Genomic DNA, 27,690 nt, shown 5'->3' on the forward strand with positions numbered 1-27,690 from the left:
GGTGCATGATGTGCTGCATGCTACTTCAATTTGTACACACATGTGGACACAGATGTGCAATGAAGTCAAGTCTAGTTTTAGGTCACATTGCATCTTAATGTTTGAATATTCCCAATTTTATGTCAGTACAAGGGAAGCAGCTGGTGAATGTGCATGATATGATGCTTGCTTGTATAACTCAACTAAGGAATGGGAGTACAGTACTATGCTTTTGCTTCATGTTATTAGAAAATAAGTAGATAAGTCAGTACTTGGGAATACTTTCAGAAAGTGTATGGTATGCTGCTATAGTTTGTACATATGTGTTTTGCTGACATCATCATCAAACTAGGAGATGAGACTAGATTTTGGTCACATCGCAGTTCAAAATCTGCATAGTCACACTTTAATGTCAGCGGAAGGGAAATAGAAGGTGACAGTGTATGTTATAATGCTTGCTGCGATGCCTCACCAAAACAAGGAAGAAGAAAAAGGATAACTACTAATCCAAGATTTGCACAGATCTGCGGGTAAATGGAGGTACTATGCAGCATGATATATGATAGTGCATGATATGCTGCTTGCTACTACAATTTGCGAAACAAAAAGTCATGAAATCTAATTTTACATGGCAGCACCAAGTGTTAATAGTCCTATTTTCATGTGACAGTGCATGATATGCTGCTTGCAACTAGCCTCACTTAACTAAGGAAGAAATATGAAGGAACTGAACTCCACAATTATGACATCATGAAAAATCACAAACATAAGACCAGATAGTGCATGATAGACTGTTTGCTGCTCTTCCTCACTAAACAAAGTAACAGAAGGAACAGAAGTGCCATGCTTAAGTCATGTTATCGAACAACGTCCAGAAGATATGTCAGTACTTGGTCGTACTATTATGTCACTGTCAGATAGTGCATGATATGCTGCTTTGCTTTCTGTGACTCAGAAAGAACAGAGCTGAAATCAGAGGGTGGTCGTGTTGGCTTTGCGACTCCAAATCTGGCAGCACGTAAAGAACACAAAGGCTCTATTTTGCCTGTCTTAGCAAATCTGATGTTTCGCACATGCACAGCAGTAATTGCCCTCCCGTTAATTTGCGCCTGTTTACTCTTCCAATGTAATTCATTAAAGAACGACAACTTGGAGTTGTTTGCTGATATATTGAGCCCAGCATAAAGCACCGGACGAAGGAATCTTAAGTGGAGAAAGACGCACACAGAAGACATCGGATTCGGCTTGGAGGCAACGAGGAAAACAAAGCGGTCAGGAACTTGAGGGAATTTACATGAATTACAGCAAGAGGCCCATTGGTACCGCCTCGACCTGGCCTTTTTTTTTTTTTAAACCAAACACGGCCCTCGAACCCGCCCATCCACACACAAACACGTACAAAGACGCGGCGGTAAACAATGGGCGGCAAGGGCGGTTTCCATGGTGCCTGTGAGGCTCACTGACAGGGCTGGAGTGTTAACACGCTCGCAGACAACAGCGAGGATGATGGAGGGAAGACGAGAAGGATGGAGGAAGAGAGCGCAAGAGAGGGAGGCATTTAAAAAAAACAATAGGGGAAGAGATTTACCACACACAGGCAGCAGACCATCCCTTAAGTTAAGGACCTTTGGTGTCGCCTGTATCGTATTTCTTTTTCACGACGAGACCCCCACTCACGCACAATGGTTCGACTTTACACAAGGAACAGCGCTCTCTTCTTTGCTTACAGCATCCGATTGTGCTTCACTCACCGGCCACAGTTTTAGTATCATGTATCGAAATAGCCAAAATGCTGGATTAGACACACCATTCGGTATAAAGGGAAGAAGTTTAACCAAAATCCTCTGGTGGTCATTTGAGGACCACGCTAAACTTCTTATTAGCACCACTAGTTATGATTAACTTCAGCCCAACTACTTTGTAGCCTGGAAGTGCTGAAATAGAAATCAAAAGTAAATAAAAGGTAGTATGTGTACACCTCTGCATCCAGAACAACTTCGCTCCCTTGCCTTTTAAAAGACAGCTATGATTTACTTCGGCTCAATCAGTATGCTGCCTAAACAGGCTGCAATAGAAAACAAAAAGGTAGCACGTCAATACCTCTGCATCATTCAAAACTTTGCTCCCTTACCTTTTAGAAATCTTTTTTTAATTTATTTTGCCATTTAAAAAAAGGACAAGGAAGAAAATAAAGTACAGATTAATGAATACAATTATAAACCTAACTTTCCAAAGCCATCTCCTATAAAATACTTCCCAGCTCCAATAGAAAAAAAACATAAAGGAGACATATACTTTATATAATTTAAACATTTGTACATTCCTATTTTAACAAATGTTTTCTTTTTCCATAACAACAAATAATATAAATAAATAAATAAGATCTCCCCTTTTAGAAATCAGCTACGATTAACTTCAGCCCGACTAGTTTGCTGCCTAAACGGGCTGCATTAAAAATGGAAAGTAAACAATATGTACTCAAAGCATCTGCATCCCCGCTTCTTTGCTAACTCACCTTTTTGTAGTGAGTTATAATCATCTTTGGCCCAACTATTTGCTACCTAAATGTTTTACGGTAAAAAATGAAATGTAGCACGGTAACACCCCTGAACACTTAGCTGCTAAAACGGGCTGTGGTAGAAATCACAAGTAAATAAAAGGTAGCACGTCAATGCATATGCATTCTCGCAACTTTGCTACCTTCCCGTTCAGAAGTCAGCTACTATTAACTTTGCCTCAACTAATGAACTGCCTAAACGGGATGTGATAAAAATCCACAGTAAACAAAGGGTAGCATGTTTACACCTATGCATTCCTGTAACTTTGTAGACGACCATGAAGCCGAAGTATCACCCTTGTGGAAACAAAATAATGATTCTAACAATACGCCGACTGCAAATAAGTGGAAGGGGGTAGGACATGGACTGGATCCAAGGGATTTTGCGGGGCATCAAAGGGTGAAAAAGACCCAGCGAGCAGGTCTCCTCCTCTGCATGCTGTCACAGGCGAGATCATCCTCCCTTCAGTCGGCACTCTGGCGCGCCGATCCAAGCGACCATATGCGTCCACCAGAAGGTGGAGGCGGGCGAGCACACCACCCAAAGCTTCCCCTCCTCATTTCCATCTTTTCCCCACGTGAGAGTGCCATAGATGCTTTCTTTCGCCTTACCCGTCATTGCACCGAAGCTTTCAACTAATTGCTTTCATTTGTCCTATGCATCTAGAAGCCGTGTTTTGAGGCAGATGTTTGTAGCAGCGGGGGGGGGGGCACCTTCATACTCACTACCTGTCTCATCTGAATGTGTCAAGTGTCAGTCGTAAAGAAGATGTTACGTGAGGTAAATCGGGTTGACGTGAGGCGGAACGGCGGTCGTAATTTGCATTTCAACAAGTAAGTTGATTCAGAAATAGATGTGGAGGAAATTCAGACTGGTAACACAATCATTGAGGGAACGCAAAATTCATTAATTTTTCTGTTGCTCGGATTTAATGGCACAAATGTGATATTTTAATGGTGAAATGGATAACGCGCTGTTATCTACTAGCAGGCTGACTAGTCATTGTTTAAAGCCTAAATCTCACAGAGCGGCAAAGGTTTGCGAATGTAGTGAATGTTGGGTTTTTTTCGTTAGAGGTTGCAAACGGTTGCAGCAACGTTTGCCAGATGTTCACAGTTTTAATGTTTTTTCTTGTCACCAAGAAATTTTAAACATGTTCATAATTTCTTGGCGACAAGAAAAAACAGTTTGCGACCATTCAAATTGTTTGCAACCATTTGAGATTGTGAACAAACCCTGAAACAAAAAAACTAACATTCACTACTTTCGCAAACACTTGCAAACCTTCGCCGCTCAGTGAGTTACGGGCTTAAATTACAAAATTACAATTTATTATTACTTATACGTATTACTAATAAATTAAGACAAACCAACCAAACATTTTATACATACAGTATATATTAGAGCTTTAACAATACAAAATTATATTAATTTCTGCCCCACGGTTTGATAGACAATTAGATTTGTTATGAATAATGATACAATATATACTTAAAATATCTATTATTAATACAGTGGATCCCCTGCATACTCGCAGTTCGGCACCCACTAGTTTGCATATTTTCTTAATATTCTAATAATATTATATATATATATATATATATATATATATGTGTATTTTTTTTTTTTTGTTAACCGTTTTCCCCCTGTTCTTAGTAGAAAACACCAGTTGAATGCTTATCAGTGTTTTGGGGAGAATATTTTTATTTAACTTTAGGTAGCGAGTGATTTGTTACGAACGTCCCGCCTTCAGGCGGCTGGCCAGGGTCACCTCCCCATTTTCCCCACCCTTGCACACCCCTGACTGTCCCTTGATTGGACGCATGAACTCTGAGTTGCAAAGGGCTTGTTGCAGTTCTGCCATTTCTCCTAAAGCATTGCAATTTTCGGCTTGGATACTCTGTTACAGCCCTAATACTTGCGTGAAAAAGACTTCCACAAACCAAATGGTTTGGTTTCCCCATTCGGAAAGTGTCTGCTTCATCTTCTGATCTCCTCTGTACGACTATTACAACATCCAGTCGATTTATCCTCCTCACCCACAGGATTCCCCTTGATAGATTCCCCACTTCTTTTATCAACGCAACCCCAAACACAACGTTTTTGCCATTGTTTCATTTCAGGTCAGTGATAGTAAATCACTTTCACTTACAAACATTACAAAAAGGTTTATACACGCATCTTGGCACTGCCGTATACTGTATAAAGAGTGTCACATAGACAAGCTGCAAGTGAAACCTCTTTGTGAGATAAAAAAAAAAACAACAACAATATAGCAGTCAGCCTGCAGTGCACTAAATAAGCAGGAAAATGCAATAAAAGTGGCTTTCCGTGGGATGAATAAAAGCATTAACACAGCAGGCAGCAGGTGTAAGGCAACACATGCAATTCAAGTGGCTTTTGAATGCTTTTCTCTGATATCTGTCTAAATGTAAAGCTGAGCGAAATGAACAGCCCGTTATAGCAATTTGCTGTCACTGAGACAAACAACAACGAAAAGAGAAAAGATTCATTTAGTTCCTGGTGCACAATACGTCCAATGAATATTGTTTGTGATGCGTTTTTTTTTTAATATGAAATTCAATTTACAACTAATAATGAAAGGTTCATCCACTCTTCAATCAAATTTCACGTGAAAAGAAATAGCCCTAGATAGCGAAGCTGCTGTATTGGTGTGCAAGTTGAGGGACTGAAGCAGCCTGCAGCGCATCATGTTGGCGCAGAGAGATAAACATGCAGAGGGAGGAAGGGAGACACCCACTTAAAAGAGAGGAGCAAGGCTTGAGGCCAGGTGCGAACGAGGGGAGCCAAAGTGAAGGGGCCACCGAAGCTACTAGAAGGTTGTTTGTGTGTAGATTAACCTCTAGCCGTGTGTGTGTGCGTGCGTTTCCAGTATTATAGGAATCTCCGATGTGTGTTTCAAGAGTGTGTATCGTAATCTAATCAGAACGAGCTGCCAACAAACAAGGCTGCTGGCGAGAAAAGACATTCAGTCAAGGGGTAGTGAAATTCCATCAAGCTCACACACCAAATCGGTTCTACAGACAATTCACATGCAAATTCAAATGCAAACAGTACACACGTCATAAAAATAGACAATTTCAACTACCACCAACGGTTTAGTTTCATGCCTAAACGGGCTGCTGTAGGAATCAAACGTAAACAAAAAGGTCAAACTTCCATTCCTCTAAATTCCTGAGACCTCTTCACCTTGTCCTTCCCAAAGTCAACTCCAATTAAAATGAAAAGTGAACAAAAAAGGTAGCATGTCAAAATCTCGGAATCCCTGCAACTTTGTTACCTCGCTTTTTAGAAATTAATTTTGGCCCAACTTGTTTGGTGCCTAAACAGACTGCTGTAGGAATTTTAAGCAAACAAAAGGTTTGAATGTCAACACTTCTTCACCCCTCGCAACTTTGTCACCTTACTTTATAGACATTAGCTATAAAATATCTTTGATCCAGCTACTTTTCTGCCGAAATGGGCTGCTGTAGAAATCAAAAACAAAAAGTACCACATGAATATCTCTGCATCCCCTGCAACTAGGTAAAAAACCTTACCTTTTTGAGTCATCTACAATTAACTTTGGCCCGATTAGTGTGCCGCCTAAACGGGCTGCTATGATCATTGAAATTACAAAAAAGCTTGCGTATGCACACATTCACATAATACTACCCCTGACATATTTTTTCTAACCATGACTTGTAAGATAGGGTGGGAGAAGAGCCGTCTTTTTCAAATGATGGTCAGAGTTTGTCACATCAGCGCCAAAAGGTAAGCAGAACTGCAATGTTAGCATGTATTAGCATTATCTCACAGCATTACATATTCATTTGCTCCCAAAAACGTATAAAACGAAATATTGCCATATTACCATGGTCCCAAAAACATATTTATATGTTTTTTTTATGCTAGAGCATACAGAAGGCTTTGATGTAGCCTCTGACCTGAAGAGGTCGCTTAAAGCAATGGTAGTTATTACAATAAACGGCCAGCATGTGGCAGCAGAGTATAAGAGATCAACCAGGGCCATGTTGCAACAAGCTCTTTTCCCCAGTGTTTTCAACAGGTTTGTGAATAATGATGATACTTAGCTATATTATAATGCTAATTGCTGCAAAACGGAAACAGATATAAATATACTTTTTTTCCTGATGAAAGAAGAGACTCTAATCTTTCTTTTGGTAGGTTCCATGTTTTTATAGCAATAGAACACAATATTCTGCGGGCCTCGTAAAATCAGTCAAAATCCAGTAAAACAGCCGGGAGCGAAGGGGGTTGCTTCAGTGAAAATGGCTGGGAGTGAATGAGTTAAATTAGTGGTTTGGTGATGAAGCGCTGCCTCCATGAGTGAAAATGTCTGGCTTTATGTGGGCTCACTTTTCCCATCAGGCTCTGGACTGTTTGAGAACAAGTCACTAATCTAGTCGCAACCCCGTAATTTTTGTCATTGTAAAAAAGGGGGTCTGGGGGATTATGCAGTGGCTCATTTGCATGAGACAGAACGTATGCTGTCATTTTTAATCTTTTGTGTATTTTGGCTCAAGAATGTCAAAGACCTTTTTGTAAGACACCTGAAAACCATTTTAAATTGTACAATGCTCATGTCAGCTTTAAAAACTGTACATTAACTTTTAAAACACTAGCAAAAAGAGCTGTCTACTCCCACAGGCAGTAAAGGGAAATCCTATGTCCTTCAACCCTCTCTTGCTATTCTACTAATGACCTTCCTCCATTACTTTCTGACTGCACAGAGTTCTTCTGCTGCTATATGTCATACTGCAAAAAAATTGTGGAGAAAAGCAAGGAGGTCCCCCCCCCACCCCCGCGCAACACTGCAGGTCATATGCGCCCGTATGTGTGGGCAGAGCTGTAGACACTGCTGCCTTTTAATTACAGCAGCACTGTCTCTCCCTGACAATGTGTGTCGCACACCAACACACACAAACACACAGAGGCGTGCGGCGCACCTGCCACAAGGCAGATTGGATTTACACTGCATCAATAATTCAGCCGCGTGCGCCTAGATAGGTTGCAAAATGCATACATCCCCGCAGCACAGGTTGCCATTGAGTAAGTGATAGCATTAATAGTAAGGCAGACTATTACAGACACACACACTGCAGCACCCACACCTGGACCACTGAAGAAGCCCTTATTATTTTAAATGACCTCAGTTACTAAACCAATTATAAGCTCGGTAAAAAGCAACGATAAGGATATGTTTTATGAATCCATCCCCTGTAATTGCCTGTTTTTCAAGCTAAACAAATCTAATACATTAAAATGCCACACTACACAAATAAAGCACAACAATTGTGGCTTGAATTGGGACCTACTTTCTTGTAAGATGTGCATCAGTTATACTGTGGCTAGCATTAGCTGTTGCTAACTCGTCGCAAATGTTGCTCAACATGGTAGTACAGATATACATACAGCAGTATCAGAGCTTGATTTTTATCATATTTTCAAACAGCTGATATCATTGGCTTAGCATATGTTAGCATATGTTTGACTTTACAGGATATTCAGTAGTTACAGTATTAAAACCCACTGCTTCTTAATTTTGGCTTGGCTTAGTTTAACTTAGCATGTCAACATGCACAACTGAATCATGTCACCTGGAAATATTGACTTACAAACAGAGTGAAAGGACAACTTAGCTTAGGTTAGGATCCCATAATTACAGTTTTCGAATGTACTTTCCTGCCTTAATTATGTCTGCCTAATAATGTTGGCTTGCAAACAGGCTGAGACCACTTTCTTAATTTAGTTTAGCTTATTTAATATTTCATAATTACAATGTTTGAATTTATCTTCCTATCTTTATTATGTGTGTGTCTTACTTTTGGCTTGCTATGTGGGTAAAATAATAGCTTATCTTAGTTTAGCATGTCATCATTCACACCTTGAAAACTTGGCAAGACAACAGCTTAGAGTAGCATATGTCTTAACATTTCATAGCCTACTATTGTTTAAATTTACATTTCTACCGCAACCACTTCGACTTATTTGTGGCTTGCAAAGAGGCTGAAATAAACCCTTACCTTAGTTTAACTTAACACATCAACATTTGCACTTAAACTATTTCCATCTAGCTTGATATTGTTCTAAAAAGATAGCTTAGCTTAGTTTAGCTTATATTAGCTTCTTTCCTATGTTTAATTTACCTTCATTAACTAGGTTTGCCATTGGCTTGCTACCATGCTAAAAGCATAGCTTAGCTTCCTTGGTCTTAGCATGTATCAACATACCGTCATACTCAACTATGTTGGTTTGCTGACACGCTAATAGAACAGCTTATCTTATCTTATATCAGAATGATCATTGTTGGATTTACCGGTGCAAAGCGGGTCACAAAGCCCGTGCCAAATAGGAACCTATGTCGAGAATACATTGTTATCTGACTCAAGGGCAAAGTACTTTTGGTATTTAGCGGGGAAAAAAGCTAGCGTTATTGATCAAATGAACCATTAGCACTTTATTGGAAACACTTAGAAGCGAATTCCCTTCAAATGTTTGGTGAAAATGGATTTGCTGGCATTGGATAATGCACTCGCGTGCGTCCATTAGGCCGCTTGACAGTCACCCATAGAGTAAACATCAGCGAGAATGTTTGACCTTGGAAGGCACAATCTATGTTTGTTTTTCCACAAGTAGATTTCTGAGTTAAGAATTGATGAATTGTCTTGTAATTTATTCACTTGGATGTTAAGTAGTTAGTGTGTGTGTGCGTGTGTGTGTGTGTGGAGGGGGATTCTGAGGCATTTATAACAATTGCTCTTTTCTTTTCCCAAATCTGCATAATCATTGAGGTTAATTCAACTGCAAGCTGGTGCGCTATTGTCTTTGACCTGCCTGCTGCCGCTGCTTAAATTAATACTTTTGTGACAGACGAGCGCCGCCTCAGCAAAGTCGCAGAAAGAATCGAAAGGGAAAATAAATGGCTCGCGGTTGAGGACAACAGCCATTGTGATTTACAGTTCTTCTGTGATAAGACTTCTTTGTATCTGCCTTAACAGTTTCCGGCAACTTGAATGTGCTTGACTTAGCTACAAATATGATACGTGCAATAATCACTGCACTGAAGCAACATTTCTACTAAGGAAGTATTAGTTGTCCAGTGAAACATCAGGGTGAACCAGATCTCTAAACTTTTGAAAGGACATGACCAACTGTTCAATATTTCAGTTTGACACTCTAAGGTCAGTGGCCACTTGCCACTGAGAAAATCTTGTTCCATAATGGTTTCTGTTCCGCTGTACCAAGACTGGAGGCTTTTCCCCTACACTTAGCTGTTAAGCACTACCGTCATTTCCCTGCGCTCTCGACATGCTCGATCTCTGTCGTTGAAATGACTGACAACCACAAAAGACCTCGACAAGGTACTTGGATGCAAGGATAAAACCAGTACGAGTGACATTTGGTGACTCTCTTTGCCTTGCCAAGCGCCCACCTGTCTCCAGGTCATGAAGTAATGTCTGAGATTTGGCTGGACTACCGAGGCCGACTGACTCACTAGACTGTGTGCTGAGGTGCTTTCAAGGCTTTGCTCTGCTTGAGTGCTAAATTAGTGGCTGAGGGTTATGCCGAGAAGGAGGACTACCACTGAAAGTTCCGAAAGACACTGTGTACTTATATTTTCTTTAACAGATGTTTCAATAAAGCATACTGGAGGTACAAATGTAAACTACAGTACATTGAAAGAGGCCGGACTCGAATCTGACTTTGGTGACAAGTAAAGGGATATGGATATGCTGCTTAATTGTAGATAGCTAAAATAAAAAATAAAATAAAAAGACATAATCACGATAGTGGCTTGACTTATACTTATTTAATTATGTTTAATTGTAATAAAGATGAGCGCATAGAATTATTATGGGAAAATTCTTGTGTAGCTTGGGAAGGACAAGATGAGGTCAGGCTGTTCTGAGCTTGATGTGCAAAAGTTAAAGGCCTAATTGTTAAAAATGAAACATTTGTGCATAAATGGCTGGCAAGCGAACAGAGGAAGCTTCTGAATTCACCTCAACGGCAACGAGAAGGAGCTCTGGACCAATCAGACAAAGACAACGCCTCATTTCTGCTTTGAAAAAGTGTATAAGAGTGGTCCAGGAATAGATAACCTTTGTCAACCTACATCATCTTTGCTAGCAACTAGATAGGAGTAGCTATTGACCCAGAACTCTAAAATGTATAGACTTTTCTGTCCGGAAATAAATTGACTTGCTTTTAATCTGTCCTTGTAATAGTTGTTCTTTGTTCTAGAGAAATCAAAAGTGATTTTAAAACACAGGTTCCTTCACCAGTGATGTCATGGAAAAGACGTACAAATCAAATAGCACTGCTGGTTTAACTACGCAGTAAAGACTCCACCATATACGAACCCCTGAGGGCAAACATGTTGGACGGAAACATTTTAACTCAATGACAGCACAATAAAACAAGAGACAGGCACTATACACAAAAAAAGCAGACAATCATGGAAGCACTTGACTTTCACAGAGTCAGTTTCACTTTTTTGTCTCTTGGTTTGTTGACTTTATGGTCCGAGATTGTGGATAAGAGCGCATTTACACATTCAGGGGGATAAGCTTCATTCAAACAGGCAGGTGTTTGCGACTGGCAAGTTCATTTCATGCAACAGTAATCGGCAGAGCCTTTTAAAAAAAATAACAAGAGCCCGGGCCTAACCAACATTTCTGCAGCGCTTCCTCTCTCCCACTGCCTCTTGCTCCTTTTCCTTTCCCCTGCACACTCACTGAGGAGTGGCAAGTCAAAAAGCTTCACACAGTGGTAGGCATCCTGATCCCGGAGTGCCTTTCACATGGTAAACAGTTTTGGGGCTGGAAACAGTATTGTGCAGTCATATAATACAGCATCTGCTTTATGGCATGGAAGAAATGCATTGTCACCAAGTGGCAGTGAAAGAGCCATTGAAGGTTAGCCAAGATTTTTCACCCCCACCCCCAACGCCGAGGCTTTGACCGTGACGCTGAGCTTGGAGGGTTGCGCTCTGATAAACCCGCGAGCTACCGCCTGACTTTGGGATGCAGTTGACATAGCTAAACAAGACTCAAGTGACAAAACGACAAACAGACCATAATGAGCTTTTGCATCCAATCTCAGTGCAGCCGAGTGGGTTTGAACGCTGCAGTGAGCCCTCAGAATGAGGCAGAAGACATTCTGCTCGCAGGCTCCGAATCCAGCCACATGCTGTAGGTGTTACGGCCACGGAGTCATAAATCATCCAGCACAGTGCAGCAATCTGTGGGAAGCCTCCGTACATTCTCTCCATCACGAGAAGGACATCAGACAAGACCAACATGCATCAACTGCCATTGTAGCCACCATTTCATGTCCCTTTCAAAAGTATTGGAACGGCAAGGTCACTTCCTTTGTTTTTGTTGTTTACTAAAAACATTTTGACAAAAATCCAGCATTGTTGTATTGGCTAAACCCAATGTTTGTGCACCCTCAGTAGCTCTGATCGATTTTCCCCTCTCTCACAGATTCAAAATGGTTTGCTTCTCCAAGTCTCCAATCTTCATGTTTGCTTAACAGCAAATGTAGTTTTCACAGGTAAAACCCAAAGCCCAAAACAAGCACCATCTGCAGTTTAAGCAACCGATCTAGAAGGCAACACCTGAGCAACTGGAAACACCCATCAGTTATATGTTCCAATACCTTTGCTCACTTAACCCGTGGGCAGTATTTTATTTTAAAATGGCTTGGTCAGAACCAACAAAAAGCCAAAAAATGGTCACAATAACGCCTAGGGGTTAAAAAGTGGTTGGGTGTCAACAAAAGGTGCTCTCTCCTGAGTTGTTTAATACATCTAGATGTACAAGTATATACCGTAAAAAAAAAAAAAGCCGGAAATTTGAACTTGTGTCTCATAGTCATGCTAATCTGAAACCCAAATGTCTTTGGTATACAACAAAAACAAAGGGATTTACTTTGCCATTCCGTTCCATTACTTTTGGAAGGGACTGTATGCTTTGGCGTTGACAAAGCTGAGTTTTAGAGGACCAAGACAACATCCAGTGATGACCCACAAGGCCATAACAAAAGTGAAGTACACACACACACACACACACACACACACACACACTGATAACTGGGCCGAATTGTTCTTTGGTTCATGAGATATGCATTGTTAACAGGACAAGCTTCTACTCCCAAAAATTGGACTGTCATAAAATGTGTGCTACTCCTCCGCGTTGAGAGGAACCAGTTGAGGTGGCTCAGGCATCTGTTTCGGATGCCTCCTGGACGCCTCCCTGGAGAGGTGTTCCGGGACGACCCAGGACACGCTGGTGAGACTATGTCTTTCGGCTGGCCTGGGAACGCCTTGGAATCTCGTCGGAGGAGCTGGTTGAAGTGGCTGGGGAGAGGGAAGTCTGGGCTTCCCTGCTAAAGCTGCTGCCCTGCGACACGACCCCGGATAAGCGGTAGATGATGGATGGATGGATAAAATGTGCATTCCATACATGCTTTGCAACAGAGAGTGAGATGAAGAGGCTTATTTGGTGGTGCCTTTTAGCAGGAAGAGCACTTAAGCAAATCCAAAGTCAACCAAAGAGCAAAGCTTTCTCTTAGTAATTGCTCTGAAAAGGTAGGATCGATTCCGGTGGCCAGTAAACAATACCTGTTAATGACAACAATTACTTTATCTTATTTGTTTACATGCGCAGAAATGAGAATGCAGTAAATCAGTCAAAGATAATTTAAGTCAAAATTGTATTCAGCGTACATTCACGGATTGCATGTGAGAGTTCGATAAAGTTGCTTGTTTTCAATTGTGGCTAATAGCAGAGAGAGCACTCTCACAAATCCGAAGTCAATTAAAGAACAAACTTTTCTTTTAGTGATTGTTCCAACTGAGTAGAGCAAAGGTAGGATCAATTCTGGCAGCCAGTGTACATACTTGTATACGATGAGGAAAATATTTCTCTTTGGTTGTTGAGCCACACATTCCTTTTGCATGTATTGAGGATTATCCTTTAAATTAATTCTCTATTTGGAAGTTTGGCTTGACAACATGTCACAGCGTTCATATGCCATTTCTAACCAGTAGTCGGACCAAGTCTTTCCAAACATAAATCTTTTTTCTTTTTTATCACATCTTCAAATTGAGTTTTCCATGCATTCCAGTTCATTTGTTTTTCGCATTCAATGTCAAATTCTGGCACAACAATCCATTGCCACAATAGACCGCATTAGAACGCATTTTTTCGACCCATTCACATCAATCGCATACCAGCGATTTTGCTAATTTTAGCATCACAAAAACACAAATATGTCGAGTTTGCTCCGGCTTGAATTGACAAGAGGCGCGGCAGAGAATGAAGGAGGTGTGAATGAAGGCGGTTCGGCACGCAATTGTCCAGTGTTATGTAAAAGAGCCACTTTTATACTATTTTACCATGTCTGATGTGGTGGGGAATCGGCAGCGTCAATCAAACTGAAGAGCTGTGATGAGCTGTCTTTTCTCTGTCGCCGCCTACTCCATTTCGTTATAATTCCACACAATAAATATCTTATAAGAAACAAGGATGAAAACAGAGGTCACTTCTTCATTGCTCTTCACTTCTGAAACTTTCAAAAGAATGTCCGCCATACTTAGAGAGACCATTGTTGAAACTTCCAATTGTGCGGCTTCATCTGTTTTGAATAAACATTGATAAACAGTTTCTTCCGAGGTCAGTGTCACTGCAGTTCCCAATTCCAATTTAATGCCTGTATCCAATTTTGTTGACTGTCAAATTCTATTTACATTTCAAGTGACACATACACGATATTGCTTTGTTGACACTGACGGAACACATGAAACAAACCACAAGCGCAGGCGGCTAAATTTCACATTACATTTAAAAAATATATATATACAAGAAAAAAAATACACAAGCATCAGTACTGCAGTAAACAATAACACATGAATAATACATAAATATTACATAGCGTTTATTTGACCTTGACCGACTTTCCCCTCACTGATTTAAATGGACGAACCTTCACATTACTCTTTTGCTTATTTCATGATGGAAACACCCCTAATGGAGCATATTTAGAAATCGTACCGTGACAAAATCTGCAAACGTCCACACAAAGGCCGAAGCGTGGATTTGAACCGCAAACCTCAGAACTGTCAAGCAAAAATGTGAACCGCCTACACCGTGATCTTTGACTGAATCCAGAGAATAAAATACAAACAATTGCAACAAGCTAATGATGCCTTGGCGACATGTTAAGATTTAACACGGTAGCCTCAGGCCTCCAGTAGGTACATTGTGTCAAATGAAAAGAAGGGAGCCATATTTCAAATCTAAAAGGAAATCTATGTGAGAGGGGGAGTGCGTCCTGGTCTTTAACCCAACCCTGACCCCTGGCTGTTGTCACATCATCCTCAAATCCTTGAGATCAATACTGGTCTCCTAGTGGGAAACTGTTGAGGCGCAATGACCGCAGTTAACATCCAATCAATGGACAGTCAATCAAGTCATCCGCGAGTTGGGACAAAGTGGAAGCTACTTAGTTGGGTTTTGTTTCAAGCTGAAGAGTTTTAGGGTAGGCTTAATTTGTGTACTGTTTTCAAGCCTGCAGACACAGTTTTAATTTGACTTCAAAGCACAAGAGGATTGTGAGCGGTTTAGAGAAAACTCAGCATGAAATCATTTTCCCAAAATCACTATCACCCCGCAACACACTAACCGGCTCAATAGCAACATGAGCTCCATCCTGCTGGGGTGCCGAACATAAGATGGTCTGGCGACTCTCAAACTGCGACATAAGACACGTAATTTAGCCGTTAGGTCTTCCGGCCCCCCTGATAACCTGATCTGACACCGTCCGTTCTTGCAGACGCCTTGCGCTGATTTCATCATCAGCCTTTGACAGCTTGCGGCGGCTTCAGATTATGGGAGTCTAGTTATCACTCTCTCCCAGGGTTGGGGGTTTGGATTGCAGGGCCAGGGGTAATCCTGAGGAGTTTGACTTGGGATGCCTAAGGCTTAATTAGATTTTTCACTACTGAGGGCCGTGGAGAATCCAATCAGTTCAACCTGTGTGCAGTTAGTTGCCTTATTCTGGTCTGATTAGAAATAAATCAGCAAGCAACGACTATATTTAAAGACTGTAGGAAATAGGGAACTTGGATATGGATATAATGAATGCTAATAGTTTGCCTAAAGGTTGGATCAGAGAGTTTAAAGAAAAAATGGTCCTGGTATTTTTTAGCAAAATATCTGTGTAAAAAAGACATTTAGTATTGCATTGATTGTGCAGACAACAGAAGACGTCCTCATTAGACAGGCCACTTTAGAAGAAACTACCACTGGCGGCAACTTGACAATTGCACCGTCAGCTTGAAAAAGTCCACTGAAAGCAAAACATTTTACCATCTACGCTACGAGTCCTTTACAGGCTTATTGAACGATGCTTTTTGTAGCGCCGTCATTTTTGTGTCACGGTGCAAATGCACTACAAGAAAATCCATTAGCGTTTTGACTGGATTGATTTCCTTGTTGTTGTTTTTTTACTATTCTGTTTTTCAGAAAAAAAGTCTAAACAGTTCTCAAGTCATGATAATAGCTGGGCGGGTTTGTCAGCTTTGACTTGTATTTTTAATTATTTTTCCATTGGGTATTTTGCTTTTCTAAAGCCTTTAAACACACTTAGAAGCGTTCTAAACAACTGGTTAGTTACGACTGGATTCAGGATTTTATAGCTCTTTATGAAGTGTTCGCACTTATAGTCTTTGGTTTACGTACCGTTTACAACCGAGCTCAACTACTCTTAGAGTTGCAACAAGTGTAAAAGCTCACTCAAAATACTTTGGCAATGACAAGAACCGAGAACTAAATCACAGCAAGTATTGTTCTTATATAATGATAGATGGAAATGGAAGAAAAGCAATTAACCCAAATTAAAGCATACAGTTAATTCGGTGGAAGAGATCAGAGTATCATCAAAAAAAGACTATTGAGCTATTTAAATCCCATGGGTACCAACGTAGCTTATAGAAGTGGTTTGAATAAATCCATAAGCATTTTGAAAGCCTGGTTTCATTTCATCATGGAATACTGACATTTTTATGGCAATAGCACTTTTTAATTATCATAAAAAAAGCCATATGTATTAAGCACTATGCAATTATTGTGCTTGGGACATGAGCAAACCCTTCTAGTTCCCTATTTTTCATGAAAGGCTAAACATCTAAAGAGCGCCCCCTTGACATCTCCACACATTGACATTTCAACTACAATCGACTTCTCGACCAGTAGCTGAGGAGAAAAGACCACCTCAGTAGCACATCACAAATGGCCAGTGAGTAAAATTGTCTCATTTCTGCCCCGTAAAAGAGCCTGTGGAGGCGTTGTCCGTCTCGCCGTAACCCCTTTGAGTACCAAATGCGCTCAATGACGAGATGCGGTCATTGTGCCTTTTGCCCTGGGACGACCCGGAACCAGCCAACCTTGAAGTCCCAAGCATTGGGTTGACTTCACATGGGAAGTCTTTTGAATGTCTGCCAGCACAAAACCAATGTAAGGGACACCATTCACCATCAGCAGCCAACCTGACAAAGGCGGGATTGTATGGCAAAAGAAATGTTAAAAATAAATAAATAAAATAAAACCGCCTCTTTCTGATGTGGAGAGGTCGAAGGAGACGATTAGCAGTGTGGTTCTTGTCAGTGAAAATTTACCAAACTACAAAAACAAACAAAGCCCCATTGGTGTCCATTCATCCATCCATTTTCCTTTGTGCTTGTCCTCCTAGGGTCTGAGCGAGCTGGAGAATATCCCAGCTTACTTTGGGTGAGAAGCAGGGTACATCCTGGACTAGTCGCCAACCAATTAGAGGGCACATGCAGACAAACAAATCTTCATACAAACACCGTGTTGCTCAGTGTGGTTCTTTTCAGTCAAAATGTTGCCAAAATACAAACCGGTACGGTAGAACTCCACAACACACCCGCAAAGTGTGTGGGGCTCTGCCGCATGATTGCACCAGTAGCCAAGTCTCGGCCACTTGTTTTGCAATTCAAAATATGAATCGGAATTACATGATGTGCAGGCGACGTTGCAAATTATGGCCAATAAAAATGCACAGAAGCTTTCACACAGATGAATAATCAACTTCCCGGGTTATAAGATTCTTTAGCTACATGCATCTACCTTGGCTGACACTCCATCTTTTTATGCATTAAAAAAAGTGATGTGGTAAAACATATTGTCTGAGAAGCCTCAGAACACAATAAAGCAGAGGTGGGGAAACTTGGTCCTTCAGAGCCACTGTCCTGCCTGCCTTCCATGTCTCCCTCCACCAACACAGCTGATTTGATTAACAGGATTGTTATCAGGCTTGCTGGTGAGCTGTTGATACGAGTTAGCTGTGTCGTTTTAAATAAAGGCTTGCACTATTCACATCACAAGAAGAGGCCAACGGTCATTTATGCGATGGTCGGGTCCTAGTCACATTCGGAAGCATGGAATGGAAGTCCGTTGTAAACCGAGGAAATCCTATAAACCAAGTGTGACCCTATACAAGATGAATGCAGCCTATAACTGCATCCAAGACCCCAAAGAAAGGATATTCCAATTGGGACCTTTTACGATGGAAACCGAAATGAATCGAACACTACTGCTAAGTGGAATCAAAGCTAATGGGAATGCTAATAAATCAAGCTGCTATTTATCTATCTTCCACACACACAATCCCGACCAAACCCTCCTCCTCTTCAGAGCCAGGAATTATCTTTCCGACAATTACATCCTCCCAGCTTCTAAAGATTCCTTGCTCAGGGAGGCCGGCAGAAAACTGACCTCCAGGAGATTACGATGATTGCTCTTCCATAGCTTGCATTTGATCCTAAATTGGTCTGACATAAACACGCACACAAACACACATGCTCAGACACTCACAGAGCACACGCTGTTTTATGGTGGTCCCCTTAAATCATATTCATGGGCAAAATTGCTCTCATAGGGTGTTTTCGGACAATCATGTTCGTGTAAAGGGGTATGATGAAAATTGCTAAATATATCTTTTGTAGCAAAAAAACTACAACAGGCGTCACTATGGTAAACAATTAACAAATTGAATGAATCAATAAATCAATGGAACTTCCAACATGTGGAGTCAGGATGGATGAAACCAAAAGGGAATGTTTGGAAGTATCAGCAAATATAAGATTTTTCTGACCCCAATCCCTCCTAATAGTCATGAAGCCTCGCCAAAGATTATCTGGTATAGATTATATATTCCCCCACCCAAAGACGACATATCCGGACAAAACAACACAGCCAGAGTCGTCATTGTATGCTGTGCTTTTGATAACTTGCGAGACACGCCGATTCATCTTCTGCTCAATGGCGGGATCTCCGATCTAGACTGAGATTTGTTTACCATCCCGTTCCTTTGTCTCCCCCTGGGGATTTTTTTCCCAAGATTCCTGGGGCTGCGTATGGGGTTGGGTGGGGAGTAAGGGGGGTTGGTTAAGGGGGGAGTTATAGGATGAAAAAGAGGGAAAGAAAAGACCATTGGTTTCACCGGCATCTCAAGCCAAGCTGTCATCTCTCTGGGATTAAGGGCCCTTCAGTGGTGGCTGCCGAGCCGCTAGCATAGTGTCTTACCCTCGGATGGATCGTGGGAGGGGTCCGGGGTGTGTGAATCAGCAGCGGGTGATGGCATTAGGAGGCATGGCCTAAATAAGATCTTGAGGTCAGCGAGCCTTCTGAACCATGGCAAAGCCACTTTGTGTTTCCATGTCAACTTTATTCATGAGTGTCTGTCACTTTCCAGTTGATTCAATCGTTGTTGCATCATGTGCTGAGGCAACTTGTTAATCTACGCCTCCTTGCCGCTTATCTCACACCGCCTTCCCGTTTCTACAGGATGTAGGCTTACAAGCCAGCCTGTAAGAGTGTGGAAGCTTGGGTGGATTTCTTGGCATGACGGCGTCATGATCACAAAAAGAGCTGCAGGATACATTTGCTGAGCCATTAGCCAACAAAAGCGAGCCACATCACAGAGTGGGATGTGCAGACACATTTTTTTCCCCTTAAGATTTATGCAAATACGGGGAAGGCTTGAACGCATTCAGTCTCAATTCCCTGTGAATTTGGCCAGCGTACCCCCTGCCAGTGGCAAATGGAGGGCAGCCCAACTCCTGCTCCTGACAAGAAGAGAAGCAGCAACCCTTTGAGTGGGTCATCACCTGTCACTGCTTGGCCGCCTTGTCAACATCTGCCGCTCGTCCAGAGTTGGCCGGAACCACGGGTAGGCCGGTGCAACATGGTGAAGCCTGGTTTGTATTGTGAACTTAATCAGACTGGGTGCTCTTTGTTCCAAATTAGACACATGATCCAGACCTCCTCCTCATCCTCCACTCCCTAAAAGCTTAAGAACACTCCTTCACTTCCTCTTCCTCAGTCTTCTATTTGTGCCAAAGCATCTTAAGGTAAAATCAGTTGACAGGTTTATAAAATTGGTCCACTACAACTGGAAACAAAAAAGAAGAACCGTACAAGTTGGTCTTTGACCATTTTACTTGATCTTAACTCTATTTTGATTACTGCTGAAGGGAAAATAACCTTTGATATTTCCTCATGTAACCTCTTATATAAGGATATGTTGTTGTCCTGAACTGTTGTACGAATCCAGGTGCCCAACAATTTGTAAATAAAGAGCGGAATCAACCTGGGAACTCTTCCTTGTTTATACTAGAGTCCTCCCTGCTTCGGAAACATGTTTTCGAGGGTGCCTGGGAGAGGGCTTGGCCAGCCCGGTTTCTCACGCTCACAACTTTTTGTTAACGAATAAAAGACGGAGCGGCACACGGTGTGGGTGGAGTCAGCTGTGGGATACGTACGATTGCTCAGTTGTTTTGCAGCTCGTTCTAACCGGACCGTCGGCTCTCCGGTCTAGTGTCAAGGTAAGCGCTGATGATGATCATATTATGTTGCTTAGCGTTGAAGTGTGTTGATTGCTGTTTGCGGGGAATAAAAGGCACATTTGTTCTAGCACAGTATATCAGTCTCTGTGTATTCATTGTTACCGCCGGTCACTCACGATACAGCATAAAAATATAAAAGTGAAGTAGTGTTTTCCACAAAACAACTGCGTACACACCTGACCAAATGAATCAAACTACATTTCTCCGAAAACAGTTTTTGGTCCACATCACTGTATTAAATCATATTTGACTTTTTTTTGGGGGGGGGGGGCAGATCTACTGGTTATAAAGACGCAGTAAACCCCACAACAGCGCATTCCATTATCTCCACTTGAAAAGAGAGCTGCTGTCACTTAAGCACAGTTGTTTGGACACAAAAGAGCATCACTAATGCTTTGTTCCACAGTAAAGACTGTAATAACCTGACATGGGTAATAATGGCGTTCCCAGGGTAACCTGCATTGATTGAGCTTGAGGACCGCCACGGTGTAAAAGGCACTGATGTAAAGATCGGGGTCATCCGAGGACTACCACACAATATGTCAACAACAACTATTGTCTGAAAGAAGGAGCTACTCTCAAGGAGCCATCTAACCTCTTTGCACATTGCAGTTCAGATCATGTTTTAGTACCAACAGTGACTACGTTTACATGAAGTCAATCTTCAGGTTAAGAATTCCGGTTACTACGCCTGTTTACATGGCCTTACAAAACCCGAATATTGCCAATATTCTGGTTTTAAAAGTGTTATTGCCTGCATGTAAACGTAGTCACTGACATGTGAGAGGCCGTATAATTCCACAGAGCAGCCAGAGTATTAGAAGAACTACAAGAAGCTAGGCTACCTGTTATCTTGTAACTATATTGGGGTGGCAAAATTCTCGGTTTTAACTGTTTTTCAAGCAATCCCTTTTAAAAATTGCTTTTAACACATCTCACACTATAAAATAATCCAGGTGTCAAATCTAGGTCCAGAAAGTAAAAACTCTGCCACAGTTTGGCTTTAGGAAAACAAGTTCCCCGAAAGCTGGTTTACCTGCCGGTTGAGTAGAAGAAGCACCTGTGGCTAACGCCAAACTGTGGCAGTGTTTTTACTTGACTCGACTTGGATTTGACACCTCTGCTAATGATAATCAGACATCAGGGAATCAGACCATTGATGGCTTTAATCCGAAGGGAAAAGAAATTTCAAATTCGGACCAATTTTTCGGTATGTGTGTCTTAACAAACAATAACACACTTCTGGCCTTTTTGAGTCATTAATGACTAAATTCATCCAAGCTATTGATGATCCCTCATCTCCCAGTGATGTTTCTCTTCAAATTAGCAACAAATCAGGGGTTATTCAACCAGATTCAAGTATCTGTTTTTTCAAAGAAAGACATATGAGCAGCTGCGGATTCTTTTAAGTGCTTAATAACTCATAAATCGCCTCAAATCAGCGTTTATAAGTCACCTGTCATCATCCTCTTCCGATAATCGTCTCACACATGTAAACGTCAACAGTTGCAGCTGTGCAGTCAGAATTGCAATGATGTGTCAATCCCCGTTAGACCTGATGCCTAACTGAGTGTGAAACTCTAATTGTGCCCACCAGCTTGCAACCATCCGAAGCCCCCAATTCACACTGTGTATGAGATGAACACGCAGGTCCTTATTTGCATGTACTCATCCGCTTCCTGCATAGATTTGTCCAAACGGCAACTAGAGCCAATGTTCAGGAAGCCGTGAACAAGGGGGTGTGGATGTAAGGGGGGAGGGCTATTTTCTCTTTCCCTCTGTGTTCCTCTAATGAGGCCTTCTTCAGTCCCGAAGTACGCCGAACACTGGTTGGGAGAGTCCAGGCGCTGTGTGTGACTGGACCGCTGGGAAGGAACGCCCAGATCACTGGTGACAGTAATGGATCCGCATGGGCCTCCTCATCAGTCCCCAGAGATTTGCCCCTGACATGGCAGAACGGCACTAGGCTGCTCTAGATTGTATCCATTCAGGACTAGCGCACATGTCAAAAGTCTATCAGTCAGGGAAGATGAAGTGACCAGTGATACAGTACTTGGACTAGGATGGGATTACATCATTAGGGGAAATTAAACATGCATTGTTATTATTTTGAGTAAAATTAGTGGAAAATATACCATGCTTGCATCAACATGCCCTAGCCCAAATTACTTTGAACTAAATTCACAGCTGGACAAAACGAACATGACATAAGGTAAATGGGGTCTGGTTTGAACGTAAGAAAATGTGTTTTGTCAGTTTTCCAATTAAATTGTCACGAGAATGAGAAGACATTTCTGCTCATAGTATTTATTGGTCATAACTGAAAAACTAGGCTGCTAAACCAGATCGAGGTACTAAAGTGAAATTCACCATACTGTTTTCACAAAGACCATTTGGACTCATCAAACTGAGTCCTAGGTCAAACAGATCGCCACATAACAAGCCTCCAGGTCGCATACCACTTCCTCTCAGCAATGATACCCTCTACGTCACCACCATTGACACAGTCCAACTCTTCTCTGTGAGACACTTTGTCCTGACCCGTGGTCGGCGGCGGTCACCGTGCCACAGACGGCGGCTTACAGAAGGCGCCTTGATGACAGTCTGCGTGCCTTCACCAACCCACGGACTGAAATCGGTGGCATTTTCCTTCCAACACCCAAGCTTTTCCCACAGCCCCCTCAGGCACTGGTTAGGCCAGCGGGGTGACCAACCGGTGCTTCCACAATAACCCCTAACGTGTGTGGCGATAATCCCTCGGTTATGCAAATCTCCCCCCGCCTGGTGCCAATTGCAGCTGCTACGGGTGAAAGTTAAGATGGCAGCTCAATGTAGGCCACTAATTTGTCCTGATTTTCCACATCATGTCGGGGACCACAGCGGCATATTATCTTTCTATTTCAGTCTTTCTTATATCATGTCGTCATCGGGTTGTAAAACGTAACAAGCCTATTTTGCCAAACAAAGCAAGAGAGGAGAAAGTACAGATACTCTCTGTTTATAGGAGTATATGTAAAAAGTCATCAGCGTCTATAATAATGTGATGCTTTGAGATACAAGTGACCCGACAAGAGTTGTTTGACTACTTAACACACGTCACAACAAGCAGTTTGACAGAATAGCGAAAAAAAATTAGCGAACAATTCCTAAAAAAATAAAAAATAAAATAAATAAATAAAAAGTCCTCAAGATGACTATTGCCACTCTCAGTTCAAGTTTACTCTCAAATTAACCATAAAACAAAGAGAATAACACAGTTGTGTATTTAAAACAACCACATGGCTTAGCTGTTAGTCCGTTAGCTTAATGCTGATGCTAACATAATGGGTAATGCCATAGGCACGGGCTAACTATTAGCATCTATGTGGTGGTGTTATTTGTACTTCAATAAGGAAAGGTAGATGCGAGTGTTTTGAGTTTCAAGAATAGTTAAGGAACAAATTAAACTCGCATCTCAAGACACCACTGTATATAATAGCTAATTGAATACCTATACTGTACAAATGATTAATTCCCACCACTATTCTACAGCGAAAACCCATCCAAAAACTCCAACAAATACAAGTGTGTCACTGCCTGTTTTTAAATTCAGCTAGACATAAGGCCCCCGTAGTAGCGGGGATACCGTTATCTTCTTACACAGATTAACAGTAGTCTGCTCCGGGTGCATAAACATTACTAGAAAGTGTGTCAGTGCGTTGAGAGAGCAGGAGGAACAATGAAGCCAGGGGGGTCATTAGCATTGGCATTAACGTGTCTATTTGAACAAGGAGCGAAAGTGTGCGGGCTAACCATGCGTGCGTGTGTGTGTGTGTGAAAGTGTCTGGGGATGAGCGGGAACATGGGGTAGAAGCCGGTAGAAAGGAGGTAAAAGAGAGGAGGAGAAGGAGGGGGTGCATGATAGTGAGGGTCCCCTTTGACTGGAGCTGAACCAGACAGAGGGATAAAGAGGAGGGAGGGGGGACATTTAGGGGGGTGAGAATGTGCAGTTGTTTTGCGAGGGGGAACACACGGAACGGGGTGTTGGTGGTGAACCTCAAGAGGGAGAGGGAAATGGGGGGGGGGGGTGGCGAGGGCCTTTCATCAGATTGAGAAGCAAACAAATGGAGCGATAGGCGCAAACAAGCCGTTGTCACGAGTGGTGATATGAACATGAGGGGGAATTAAAAATGTGGACGAGAAAAGCAGCTTAGAGATTTGTGTGCACGGCTTTTCTGGCGACAATGGGCCAAAAAACAACCGTCAACTGTCACAGTCCATGTATATACAGACTTGACATTTTACTTGACACACTTTACATTACACAGGAGCACGCGCTTCCTAACCTGATGAATGACAAAAATGCCATTTTAAACCAGGACAAAATATGTGTCAGCTCAAATGTATGTGTATAAATGACACCCACTGAAATGCATTGTCAAAACTGGGTGGGATTATTATTTTTTCTTTCAAAGGGATACTTGACTCATTGAGCCATTTTGAGCAGGGAAAAAATATATATATTTTGTCCAGAATTAATTTGATAACTTCATTATTTTTCATGTACAATTAATACCTTTAAAAACATTTTTTTTCCATTTGCTGTCGTTTGAAGATGACATCACCTGTGCTGAGAAAGTAGGTAATGACCAATCATGGCTCAGTTTGCTGATCAAAAACCCAGAAAACAGGTGAGTTATGATTGGTCGTTACCTACTTCCTCACCTCGGCTCACCTTTTTCCGGGTTTGGTCAGCAAAGTGAGCCTTAATTGGCCCTTATCTGTTTCCTGAGCGCAGGTGATATCATCTTCAGTCGACAGTAAATGGCAAAATTAGTTTTTAAAGGTATTAATTGTTCATGAAAAATAATGAGGTTATCACATGAATTATAGACATAAAATTATCTTCTTACTGTTTAAATTGGCTCAATGTGTCCCTTTAATTCTTCTGTCTGTCACTATACATCACTGGCATAGATAGACAAACGTAGATACACCATCTGACTGTAATAGGCTCTTTGCACAAATCCACCACTCCCTGAACTCAATACCACTCCTGTCCTTCATGATTGGACAAACTGATTAATCCAGGGGTGTCTGGCCATTGTCGTCGTGGTTACTGAGGTCAGGCCCACCTGGATTAATCAATTTGTCCAATCATGAAAGGCAGGAGTGGTACTGAGTTCAGGAAGAAGTAGCAGATTTGTGCAAAGAGCCCATTGGCTCGTCTCACGTGACACCCCTGATGATCTTTAACAGCAAAGTGGTCCGGGATAAACTGTTGTCGACTACTGTGCATTTATAGTACTTTTTTTATTATTTCTGGTCATGGAGGGGCAAAATATTAGGAACTCAATATGCAGTAGCACAGCACTGTAAACCACAATAGTAATCCACTTGAAACTGAGCATTGTTATTATTATTATTATATGTCTGTCTATTCATTCAATTCCTCCTGACAGCACACAATGTAAACACTGCAGAATGCCGTGCGTGACATGGAAGCCATCAGAAAGAACAAAGATTTGGCTTTAAATTAAATGTGCAATTATGTTAAAACATGGATGCTTCACGTCATTTGGTCGCTTTTGCATACGCTGCCTAGCTGCATATCTCGTGCACAAACTTGACAGCGACAGCCTTCCACGTGTTTTCCTTTCTTTCTCAATACTGTCTATAAAAGATGATGAAGACAAGAGTGCAAATCAGCAGGCTTACCTTGCCTTCACTGGTCCACGCGTGGGAGTGTCCAGTCGCAGCGATGCTTTCTCTTCCACCTCCTCGTCTCCGGATGGAGTCCCGCTCGCCGCCTGCACTCGTCTTTACTTCTATTCCTCTCTCTCTCTCTCTCTCTCTCTCTCTCTCTCTCTCTCTCTCTCTCTCTCTCGCTCTCTCTCTCTTGGCTCTCCCACTACCACACACACGTGCACACGCATTCATACTACTCACATACAAACTCGCGGGGGCGCGCAGCTTGCTGTCGGGGGTGCGCGCTGCTGGTGTCCGGACGCCTTTTTCCTTTTTTTTTTGTAAACGCAAAAGTATCACAGATGGGCAACAGCTGGGCGAGTTAAGGATTTAGAAAAAATATACAATTTTAAGAAGCCAAACGTTGTCCTTTTAATGCACATTAATAGTTGTAGTGTAGAGGATTTAATTCCAAGGGCAACCTAAAACGATTGTTCATAAATGAAATGACTCCATTGTATATCAAAAAATAAAGCAATAATATCAACAAAAAAAACATTTGGGCACAAATTTTGGCACACTTACATATGCAGGCTATGTAACTGTGGTACCAGGACCAGTCCTAGTACATTTTATTCGGCAGTGGGAGAAACAGTTTACGTTTTGATACCAAAAAAAAAAGTTTTATTTTTGTAATCAATACCAATCTGAATATCAACACGCACCTCCTGGTTCAAAGAAGATGACATAAAATGGCAAGACTGTACAATTGTTCCATTGTGAATAAAATGGGGGGGAGTGAAAAAAATGTGTTTACTTTGCAATCTGTTTATTACTGAATATTTTCATAATGCCAAAAATATTTGCATTCATGTAACTTGATTCCCCACTGAAATTGAATGGATTTATCCATGTTATACTTGTCACTAAGTTGTGTAGTTGTGCCTATTCCTAACTAGCAAAGCATTCATTCGCTCTTGTACAGTAACTGCTCCATGTGTGAGGTTTTGCATGCACACGAATTGAGGGATCACTGCATTATTAACTAATTCACTCCCAGCCATTTTCATCGAAGCAATCCCCTTCGCTCCCGGCTGTTTTACTTGATTTTGACTGATTTTGCAAAGCCCATAGAATATTGTGTTCTATTGCTATAAAAACATGTAACCTACCAAAAGAAAGATTAGAGTTTCTTCTTTCATCAGGAAAAAAAGTATATTTTTATCTGTTTCCGTTTTGCTGCAATTAACAATAGAATATAGCTAAGTTTCATCATTATTCACAGATCTGCTTAGAATTGTGAGTAAATCAGCTTGTTTTCAACATGGCCCTGGCTGATCTCTTCTACTCTGCTCCCACCTGCTGGCCGTTTTTGTAATAACTACAATTGCTTCAACCATTTTGTGCAGTTGAGAGGCTGCATCAAAGCCTTCTGTATGCTCTAGCATAAAAAAAAAAAATACTAAAAACGTTTAAATACGTCTTTGGGACACTTAAAACATTAAAAATAGAATGTATTTAGATGTT

The 27,690-nt window shown here is 41.6% G+C and overlaps 1 protein-coding gene across 20 annotated transcripts in view; it reads right to left on the reverse strand.

Moving 5' to 3' along the window:
• The window catches only part of nrcamb (neuronal cell adhesion molecule b), an 83,166-nt gene extending 56,823 nt beyond the window's left edge, over window positions 1-26,343 (reverse strand). For all 20 annotated transcript variants that reach the window (XM_077567483.1, XM_077567482.1, XM_077567490.1 and 17 more), the window contains exon 1: window positions 26,194-26,343. The gene's annotated coding sequence lies outside the window, so the exon portion shown is untranslated. The remainder of the gene's footprint in view (window positions 1-26,193) is intronic.
• Window positions 26,344-27,690: the final 1,347 nt, after the last annotated feature.

The sequence above is a fragment of the Vanacampus margaritifer genome, chromosome 6, assembly GCF_051991255.1.
Source record: "Vanacampus margaritifer isolate UIUO_Vmar chromosome 6, RoL_Vmar_1.0, whole genome shotgun sequence".
In the NCBI taxonomy this organism is placed as follows: Eukaryota; Metazoa; Chordata; class Actinopteri; order Syngnathiformes; family Syngnathidae; genus Vanacampus; species Vanacampus margaritifer.